The sequence below is a fragment of the Chionomys nivalis genome, chromosome 8, assembly GCF_950005125.1.
Source record: "Chionomys nivalis chromosome 8, mChiNiv1.1, whole genome shotgun sequence".
NCBI classification, from domain to species: Eukaryota; Metazoa; Chordata; class Mammalia; order Rodentia; family Cricetidae; genus Chionomys; species Chionomys nivalis.
In genome coordinates, this window is record NC_080093.1 from 92,150,869 (window position 1) to 92,162,169 (window position 11,301).

The window sequence follows — 11,301 nt, forward strand, 5'->3', positions numbered from 1 at the left end:
TTACTTGTTTTTAAATCCTTTTATCTCAGTAGTGTCACTCTTGTCTCCACTAAAAAATTTGATTACACTTTCCCAAATCTGCTTGGTCTTGACTCCATAAACAATTGGGTTCATGGTAGCAGGCAGTAGCAAGTAGAGATTGGCCACTATGATGTGGATGTGGTGGGGAATAGTATGTCCCCCAAAACGATGAGTGAAGAAATTAAAAAAGGCAGGCACGTGAGTGATCACAATTGCACAGATGTGAGATGTGCAGGTGCTGAAGCACCTGCAGAGGACAGACTCACCACTGCTCGCAGGATCATTGTGTATGACGCGGTGATACAGAATATGTCAAATGCACAAACCACAAGAGCAACTAGCAGCCCATAGACTGCATTGACCTTGACATTGCCACAGGATATTTTGGCCACAGACATGTGGTCGCAATAGGCATGAAGGATGATGCTGCCTCGGCAATAGGGAAGGCGCTTTGTGAGGAAAGTGAAAGGGAGAATGAATGCTACACTCCTCAAGAATGTAGCAAGGCTAGCCTTGGCAATCACAGGGTTGGTCAGAATGGTTCCATAGCGTAAAGGGTAGCAGATGGCCACATAGCGATCCAGGGCCATGAGCATTAACATACCAGACTCTGTAGCTGTGAAGGTGTGCACAAAAATCATCTGAACCAGGCAGGCTTCAAACCCAATCTTTTTGAGGTTGAACCAGAATATACACAGCATATTGGGCACAGTGGTAGTGCACAAGGTTATATCAGTGAAGGAGAGCAGGATTAGAAAGTAGTACATAGGTCGGTGTAAGATCTCCTCATGGCCAATGAGGTAGATAAGCCCACAGTTCCACACAACAGCAATCATGTACATGAAGCAGAATGACAGAGAGATCCAGACATGTGCATCTTCCAGCCCAGGGATACCATTCAAGATAAAGAAGTCTGGAGTCAGGCTGGAGCTGTTGGCTCCAGACATAATGGCTGGCAGGATGAGCGCATTTTTTTTTTTCTTTAACAGTGTCTGTGTCCTGGAACAGAATATAAATCAAAGGTAAGTAGAGGACTAGGAAAATTAATGCAAAAAAGCCACTTTTTCCCTTTTAAAATTGATTTTTATTGAGCTCTACATTTCTTCTCTGCTCCCCTCCCTGCTTCCCCCATCCCCATCAATGCTTCCCTAAGGTCCCCATGCTCCCAATTTACTCAGGAGATCTTGTCTTTTTCTACTTCCCATGTAGATTAGATCTATGTAAATCTCTCTTAGTCCCCTCATTGTTGTCTAAGTTCTCTGGGATTGTGATTTGTAGGCTGATTTTCTTTGCTTTATGTTTAAAAACCACTTATGAGTGAGTACATGTGATAATTGTCTTTCTGTGTCTGGGTTACTTCACTCAAAATAATGTTTTCTAGAATAGATAAGGAAAATGTGGTACATTTACACAATGGAGTCCTACACAGCAGAAAAAATAATAATAATGACATCTTGAATTTTGCAGGAAAATGAATGGAGTAAGAAGTTTATTTCTATGAGAGCTCTGAAAGTAGAAGTGATTAAACTTTCTTGTATTCATTCTCTCTAGCTTCATGCCCTATTTTCTAACAATACCAAAGACATGACACTGGCAAGTCACTCATGCCCCAGAATTATCTTTTTGCACTGAGATAATTGCACCATGCTCACAGTGTTGCTTGAATTACCTAACAAGACAACTTAAAATACTGTGCTAACATCGTGTGCAGTAAATATTGAGTAAATATAGCATCAATAAAGCATCAATCACTATTTCTGTTTCCACCTGTATCTTTAGATCCTATCTCAATTTAGAGCATTCTAGCAGATGAGTTTTCCCATGACTGATGTATGTCAACTAAATGAAGTTTTTTTCATCTTGCTCAAAATCCAGACTTATTGTGGGAAATAATAGTGTAATACTGATTCAGATGTCTCTATTTCTTCTAATACAACCAGAGGGCAGACAACATCCAAGGCACAATACCAGAAAAAATAGGCCAGGATACACAGAGAAGCATGAACTACTAGGTCTAAATTGCTGACTTAGAAATTAAAACTATAAACTCCCAAAGAAGCCATCACTGTGTCTCAAACATCAGCATTATGATAAAAGGACATTCAGTAAATCACAGACAGATGAATCAGCTGTTCCTTTGACTTCATTAGTATATATATCAGACTTTCCTCTAGCTCATCGCCACTCCTATATGACTCTACAGACTTGCAGAACTCCTCTCTACCAAGAACTCCCAGTGTACACAACTGACTGGACCTAGGTAGGTGACATTTATCCTCCCTCCTATTCTCCATTTAGCTTTCTCCACACTAGCCTTTAAGCCTGCTGCAGTCTGCCTATGTGATTCCCTGCTCCCAACCCATCTCCATTCCCTTGGGACACTGCGGGTTGGTGCAGATCTCTAGGGCCCCCCAATTTTTTCTCATTGCCCTTCTAGCTTTTCCTTCTAGCTTATCTGCATTCCTTTCTGATTCTCACCAGTCTAAAATCCTCTCTCTACTAGAGACTCCTCAACCAGCACACTTGGGACCCATAACTACTCTCTCCCTGGGACCCCACCACTGTCACACTAGGCTAGAATTCAAAGTGGGCATCATAAACCAAAGAACAGAACACCTATCCAACCAAGAAAAAAACCAGATATCTACACATCATAACTCCAGATGTCTAAATTCCAATGCAAAACAAGAAATTGAAGAACAAAGACAATATGTCTCCCTGCAGAAGCCAGAAACCTATCAAATAGGTTCCAAGAAAATCTACTTCTCTAAAACATAAGACAAGCAGTTCAACACAGTAATATGAAAACGTTCAAAGCCTTTCAAGTGGATATGGATAAATGTTTTAATGAAGATAATGAAAATACAAATAATTGACTGGAATAATGAAAAAATACAGGATATGAAAATAGAAGGAAATAGAACCACTAAAGAAAACCCAAACTGAAGTATGGCTGGACATGAAAATTCAGGATAACAAACCAAAACCTCAGAGATAAGCTTCACCAACAGACGAAAAAGCATGGTTTAATTACAAAAACAATATTATTCATGTTTTCCTGCTATCATTATTTAGCATATTTGAAACTAGTATCTCTTTGGATTGCATTGTATTATAATGTTTACATTTAAATACTGCTATTTATGTTACTAACTTGAGTTTCATTAAGAGAATCATTAAATCATTAGACTGAATTTCTATCAATTTCTAATGTTGTCTGAGGTTTCTGTCCTGCCCAGTTCCTACAATTGTTAAGTCCCAAAGAAATCACACAAAGGTCTACATTAATTATAAACTGATTGGCCTAGTATTCTTATTAATTCTTATAATTTATATTAGCCCATAATTCTTGTCTGTGTTAGCCACATGGCTTGGTACCTTTTTCAACAAGACAGGCACATCTTGTGTCCTCTGCATCTGGGTCACGACTGTAGACTGAAACTTCACAGAATTCTCATTGCCTCACTTCTACTTCCTGCCTGGTCACCCCACCTATACTTTCTGCCTGGCTACTGTTCAGTGTTTTATTTAAAATAATACAAAGGATAGGATAAAAGACCATTGTCCCACAGCACTTCCCTCCTTTTTTAAAAAAAAAAAAACAAGAACTCTGAATCTAATATCTTTTTTTTAGCTTTGCTCCTGACCATTATCCATAACAACTTGTAACCAATATTCTAAACAAAGGAAAATATTCATAGTCCAGTTTTGGGGAGTATAGGTGTAGTTTTCCAAACTATTCCTGCTGATTGGGGGCATTGATAATCTTATAGGGACCTAAAGAAAATTTGAAATTATGGTCAAGTCCTGACTGAGAAATTCTGTGAGGCTTGATCGTCTCAGGCAGCAGTCTCGAATCTATTCTGAATGCAGAACTCAGACAACTGGGCCACCTGCTCTTATTAGAGATTTCTCAGGGGTTCTTCCTTGATCAAATCTGATATTTCTTAACCTGTAATGAATCCACAGCCTCTAATTTCTTGTGGAAACAAACAAAACCTCTTCTCCAAAGTAACATAACTTTTGGCTTCAATTTTGAAGTCAAGGTATTTTCAAAATACATATCTTTGATTAATTCAGCAGCACTTATAAACAAATATAATTTAGCAGCTGTTGCTCCATCCTCAGTATTCAAACTATTCAAAAAGATTGTAAAAGGAGAGAGCTGCTTGATTATTCCTGGCCACTTAGCCCCAAAATAATCACACAGAAACTATATTATTTAAATCACTGCTTGGCCAGTTAGCTATAATTTCTTATTGGCTAACTTTTACATATTAATTTGACCCTTTCTATTAATCTGTGTATTGCCACGTGACTGTAGCTTACTGGCTAAAGTTTGGCATCTGTCTCTGGTGGGACTCCATGGCTTCTCTCTGACTCCACCCTTCTGTCTCCCAGCATTCAGTTTAGTTTGCCCCACCTAGCTGTGTTCCCCTATAGCTCTGCTATAGGCCCAAAGCAGTTTCTTTATTCATTAACCAATAAAAGCCACACATAGACAGAAGGACCTCCCACACCATTCTAAGATCATCATAAACAACCCACTTCTATTTTGTGCTATATAGTTGTATACAGGAACCTTCTCAGTCTTAGCAATCATGACAAAATATCCATGAACTCCAAAACATACTGAAGATGGTCTGTGTCCCACAGTAAGAAATGTCCAACCAAGTTTTAGGTCATTTGAAAAAAATTAGCACTTTATATCATTAATAAAAATTTTCTTTTGTCTTTAATAAATGGCAAAATTATATGCATACCAAAGATCCAGTTTAAAATAAATTCCTTTCTTATTTATTTTCCAAAGTTTGGTTTGTATTCTTATTTGATAACCCTATGTATTTGAGGTTATGTAAAAATTTTCCAGAAGAAAAGGAGTCATAAATGAGAAGTGTTCTAAGTTCTGCTCTGTGCCATAGACAAATTACAATAACTAGATGAGGAGTAGGCCTCCAGTTAGTTCCTGGAATACAGCCATTAATGCAAATTATCTGTTAGAATAATCAACAGATTATAAGAGATGTTTTACCATTTAACAATTTAACAACATCTTCAACATTCTTCAAGGCATTCTATTTTCTCAGGTTACAGTAATCAGCCAAGTACATAAGTCTCTTATGTTGTGGGTTCTAGTATTCTAGTACAGGCTGATTCCTTTATTCAACTCTATACAGCATAGATAACAGCCTCATTATATCATTGTATAAGAAAGGGAATGGAGGTGCAGGGTAACTCAAAAGTACCTTAGTTCACAAAAGCAAAGTGGTGGCAAAAGTATAAATTTCCACTTGAAAGTTCACAAATTTCCATTACCGTAGTGGATGAACCCTAATGCTGAAAAACAGCTGCACAGGCTCATGAGATCAGAAGAAACTGATGCTCAGGTGTAAGAAAGAAAAAAATCTTATTTTTGGTTGTATCTTAAGGGAGAGAGACAGAACAAACACAGAAAGTTAAAGATAGTTGGTTCTTCATTGAAGGAGCCCTTCATATGGAGCCTGTCTGTAAGACTGCCTGATTTTCAGGTCTGAACCAGTTCACACAGATGCCATGTGACACCTGGCTTTGAGAGAGATTGCACTGGGGTCTTCTGTAGAAGTCTCCTAACAAATCCTCCCAACTCCTTCTACTCTCTGGTTTCCTAATATTGGGCAAACTCTCATTTTCCCACCCAGATCATTCCACTAGAGAAGCAATCCTGAACATAATTAACTATTAACTAAAGCAAAAATACTTTCCTCCTATAAAAACATCAAACTGCCCAAATACTTCTATCTCTGTGAAATTACAGATGGATTAAAATTGTTTCACAGTGTAGGGAGGTCACATTTTCTTTTTATTCCCCAAATGAATAGTTATGTATCATTGCACTAGTCAACAACCATACCCCAATTATTACATTTCTTTTAATTTTCAAAAGCAAGAGTCTTTGGAAGTCATCGCAGCTTACCTTAGAGTCAACAAAGACAAGACTGGTGTACATGACTGAGCATCAGGAAGTCTCTGACAATCAGATTCGACCTGCAGGCTGCACAGCCTTTTGAGAAATTCATAACTTTGAGTTGGTGTACCTGATTGGGTCTTTTCAGTTCACTCTCCCAGGAGACCTAGAGAGGAGGATAGAACCTTTGGGACTCTTGTGATAATTTCTGCACTTAATAGTTCTTTAAACACTGATGAAACTAAAGAAAAATACTAACAGTTTTTCAAAAGGACTTTAGGGACAGCACACACAAGATACACACAGGTTCAAACAAAATCAAATCCCAACACCAAGAAGAGGAACCAGACTTTACGTCCCATCCCTAACCAAGATGCTGTTAATACCTACTGGGATAGGGAAAATCAGTTTTCTCCAATTAAGTGTTACTAGGTATATTAACTACACTCAAGAACAGGCAGGTACCATGCCAAGGGGTAGATAGCAAACATAAAACTGACTACATAATTTTTTGTTGTTTTGTTTGTGTATTTTTGTATTGCTGGGGTTTTATTTTGATTTTGGTCTTTTGTTTGTTTGTTGTTTGGGGAGGGGATGTGATTAGAAGGACCTGGGATGAGTTTCAGGAAGGAAAAAACATGACTAAAACATATTGTATAAAAAATGTAAAGAAAAATAAGAAAAATGATATTGATGTTATATGTGTTCTTCTGTGTGTATATAACTTTTGACCAATAGCTATGATAGTCATAAAATTATTTTTCATTTCATTCATCTGATCACAGGTAAATTTTATAACATTTTATCACACATATGCATATGTATGTACATAAGTATGCATAAACACTTATATGTTATCATAGTTCATGAGATTTTTGGGGAAAAAAGAGACAGAGAAGCTGACACACAAAATCATATATTTTGTAAAAAGTTACATGGAAGTGTTTTCTACCTAGTTTATATTCATTCTAAGTTTATCAATTATTTAATGTATATGTAAAATTTATAAGTCTGCATAAACACACACATTTACTATCTTGGACTTGACAATGCCATATATCCTTCCATATAATTTGTTGGTCAGATTTTCTCTTAAATATTTCATTGTGCAAAGATTGATACTAAAGGGATTTGGAAAAAAATTATAAATGATTTTTATCATTTCAGATATTGAGTATGTAAAGATTTCTGCCAGACTCAGGGCAAATGCTTGATGTCATTTTCAGCCTCCACAAAAGAAGAAGGAAGAGAAGCAGGAGGAGGAGCTGAGGAAGATAGGGAGTAGGAGAAGGAGCAGCATGGAGAGGTCATACTTCAGTGCTTATTGAAGCATGCTAGTCCTAGTCACTTCCAGCTACCACATCAAGCATAGACTGGCACACATCATTGACCAAAGTAGCAGCAGTTTCTTATTAAGTTCTGTATCACTATCTCTGTCATCAGACAATATTATTTTCAGGTTTTACTGAGGATAAATGAAAGCATACTCCCCAAATGTGACTATGACTGTTCACATACCCACCCAAGCATTGACAAACAGGCCACAAATGTGAAGCATGCCCATTCAATAGTATTTATCTTCTTTAAACATGTTTGGCTTCATTATCTTCCTCGCTTTATCACATATCTTTTATTTTTCATGCTTGCTATCACCACATAATTTTAAAAGCAAAAGTAAAAATAAACCCCTCTTTCATTAAGTTGCTTTTTATCAGGATTTTATCATCGTAACACAGAAAGTAAAAAATACACTATTTATTTCTAGAATGCCTTTACAGGGCACATGTCCAACAGAAATGAATAGCATGTTTAAAGGGCTTCTACAACTTTCCGTTCATTGCAGCTACACTCATAAAACCAAGAAACAGAAGCAAGCTAAGCGTTCAATAAGTGATAATCAATAAAGAAAAGGTTCGTCTATGTAAGAAAATAGTATTTGTGCAGAAAAAAAAGAATGAAATCCTATCATTTGCAACATAGATGAAAGTGGAAATCAAAGAACATATCATGTGAGTGCCCCATGATTTCATTAATTTGTAAAACATAAAAAGAACACAGAGAAATCTCCTTTTGTTCATTTCAGAGCAGTTGAGAGTGGTCCCCAGATCCTGGAAACATGCACTGTAGATGGGGAAAGACTGGTCAGTAGATAGGTACTAAGATACAATTAAATAAGAGTAAGAAGCTGTGGTACACTGTTGTATAGTGAGCTGACTAGATAAGACAGTTGGACAGTTTTAAATGTCAGATGTACATGACTTCCCAGCCAGCAATTTTACTGAGGATAAAGTATGTTAGTGTCAGGTTATATCTGCTAGCCCAATGCCTCCTGTTCAGTTGGAAACAGCTGAGTTTCTGTGCCAATAAAAATGCCTGTTAGTGAAGACAGTAATTACACCATTTTTTCCAGAGACAGGACAGAAGTATTTTTCTCAATATAAATAAAGAATATAGACATGCCTGCCAGAAGACCAGGTAAACCACACCAATCCACAGAATTCCACCACTCTCTTGGTTCCCTCACCCAAACACCCCCTGAATGCCAATCAGAAGGCTGCAACTTGAGTAGAGACTACCAACTGGACCAGAAGTCAAACCAGCCACTGGAACCCCAGGCCTCAACTTAGATGATCAACCACAAGCCACACAAGCTAGACAACCAGAGAGAAAACAGAAACCAAGGAATAAAACACCCATCCAACAAAGACAAACCCAGAAATTGGCACCTGAACCTAGAATCAACCCAAACTCAGATGTCTAAAGGCCAGCATAAGAACACAATTAACAACACTCGGGGAAATGTTACATCACCAGAGAGCCCAGTTATCCTACTACAGCAAGCCCTGAAAATTCCAATACAGATGAAGCACAATAAAAAGACCTTAAAACCAACTTAATTAAGATGATAGAGGTCTTTAATGAAGAAATGAATAAATCACTTAAAGAAATTGAGAAAGAAACAAATCCCCCCAAATGGAGGAAATGAGTAAATTCCTTAAAGAAAGCCAAGAAAAAACAAACACTTGAAAGAAATGAATAAAACTGCTCAACACCTGAAAATGGAAATAGAAACAATAAAGAAAACAAAAACTGAGGGAATTGTAGAAACAGAAAATCTCAGTAAGCAAACAGAAACTACAGACATAAGCATCACCAACAGAGATGTAAGAGATAATTGCAGCCACTGAAGAGAAAATAGAAGAGATAGATACATGGGTCAAAGAAAATGTTAAATGTAAAAGATTCCTGACAGAAACATCCAGGAAATCTAGGATACTATAAAAAGACCAAACTTAAGAATAAAAAGAATAGAAGGAGAAGAAAGAATCTCAGCACAAAGGCCCAGAAAATGTTTTCAACAAAATCATAGAAAAAAATTTTTTTAACCTAAAGAAGGAGATGTCTATAAAGGTACAAGAAACTTACAGAAAACGAAATAGATTGGACCAGAAAAGAAAGTACACTAACCACATAATAATCAAAACACTAAACCTACAGAACAAAGAGACAATATTAAAAGTTGTAAGAAAAAAAGAGCAAGTTAACATATAAAAGTAAACCTATTAGAATTATACCTAACTTTTCACTTGAGACTCTAAAATCCAGAAGGGCCTGGATAGATGTTCTGTGGAGTCTAAGAAACAATAGATGTCAGCCCAGTCTACTATACTCAGCAAAACTTCCATTACCATAGATGGAAAAATAAGACATGCCACAATAAAGTCAAATTTGAACATCTATAAATCTAGACTTATAGACAACACTAGAAAGACAGCTCCAACCTAAGGTAGTAAACTATACCCACAAAAATCCAGGAAATAAAGAATCTCATACCAACAAAACCAAAAGAAGGGAAAATCTCTCTCTGTCTCTTTGTCTTTGTCTCTGTATCTCTCTCCCTGTCTCTCTCTCTTTCACACACACACACCACCACCACCACCACTACCAAAAACAGCAACAGCAAAATAACAGGAATTAAAATCATTGGTCATTGATATCTCTTAATATCAATTGATTCAATTCCCCAATAAAAAGACAAAGACTAATAGAATTGATGTGAAAACAGGATCCATCCTTCTGCTGCATACAAGAAACACACCTCAACGTCAAAGACAGGCATTACCTCAGGGTAAAGAACTGGAAAAAGATTTGCCAAGCAAATTCACCTAAGGAGCTAGTACAGCTGTTTTAGTATCTAATAAAATAGACTTCAAACCAAAATTAATCAAAAGAGACAGGGAAAGACACTTCATACCCATCTAAGGAATAATCCACCAAGATAATGTTTCAATTCTTAACATCGATGCCCTGAATATAAGAGCACCCAAATTGTAAAAGAAACATTGCTGAAATTTACATAACACACTGGCCCTCACATATTGATAGTGGGAAACTTCAATACCCTGCTATCACCAATGAATGGGTCATCCACACAAAAACTAAACAGAGAAATACTGGAGCTAGCAGACATTACAAACCAGATGGACCTAAAGGATATCTATAGAACATTTCACCAAAACACAAAGGAATATACCTACTCAAGACTTCATGGAACTTTCTACAAAATTGACCACATACTTGGTCACAAAACAAGTCTCAAAGATATAAGAAATTTGAAATAACCCCCTTCATCCTATCAAACCACCACAGATAAAAGCTGGATTTCAACAGCAGAAATAACAGAAGGTCTACAAACTCACAGAGACTGGACAATTATCTACTTGGTCAAGGCATTAAATAAAGAAATTAAAGACTTCCTAGAATTCAATGAAAATGAATGCACACAATACCCAAACTTATGAGATACAAATGAAAGCTGCTGTGAGGAAAAGTTCTTAGTACCAAGTGCCTACATAGAAAACAAAATTTGGAGAGAACTCATACTAGTGACTTCACAGCACATCTGAAGGCTCTAGAACAACAACAACAACAACAAAGCAAGCACACCAAAGAGGAATAGATTGCAGAAAATAATCAACTGAGGGCTGGAATCAATAAAATAGAAACAAAGAGAGCAATACAAGGAATCAATGAAACAAAGAGTTGGTTCTTTGAGAAAATCAACAAGATAGACAAACCATTATCAACCCAGTCACAAAAGCTTTGACCCACAACCTATCCTGCCTGCAAGATGTGTTGGGGCAATGGTGGCTCAGAGCTTGGTGAAAGTTTGTAACAAATGACTGGTCTAACTTGAGGCCAAGCCACAACAGAGAACCCATGCCAGGGTCTATAGTGATATTTTATTTATGTTTTGATAAATAAAGCTTGTCTGGAAATCAGAGGGTAAAACCAAGCCACTGGAGGTCAGGCAGTGGTATCATATACCTTTAATT

General features: G+C 37.0%; 1 pseudogene; it reads right to left on the bottom strand.

The window, feature by feature from the left end:
* On the bottom strand, positions 1–968 carry LOC130880254 (olfactory receptor 52N2-like; annotated as a pseudogene).
* Between the last annotated feature and the right edge of the window lie 10,333 nt (positions 969–11,301).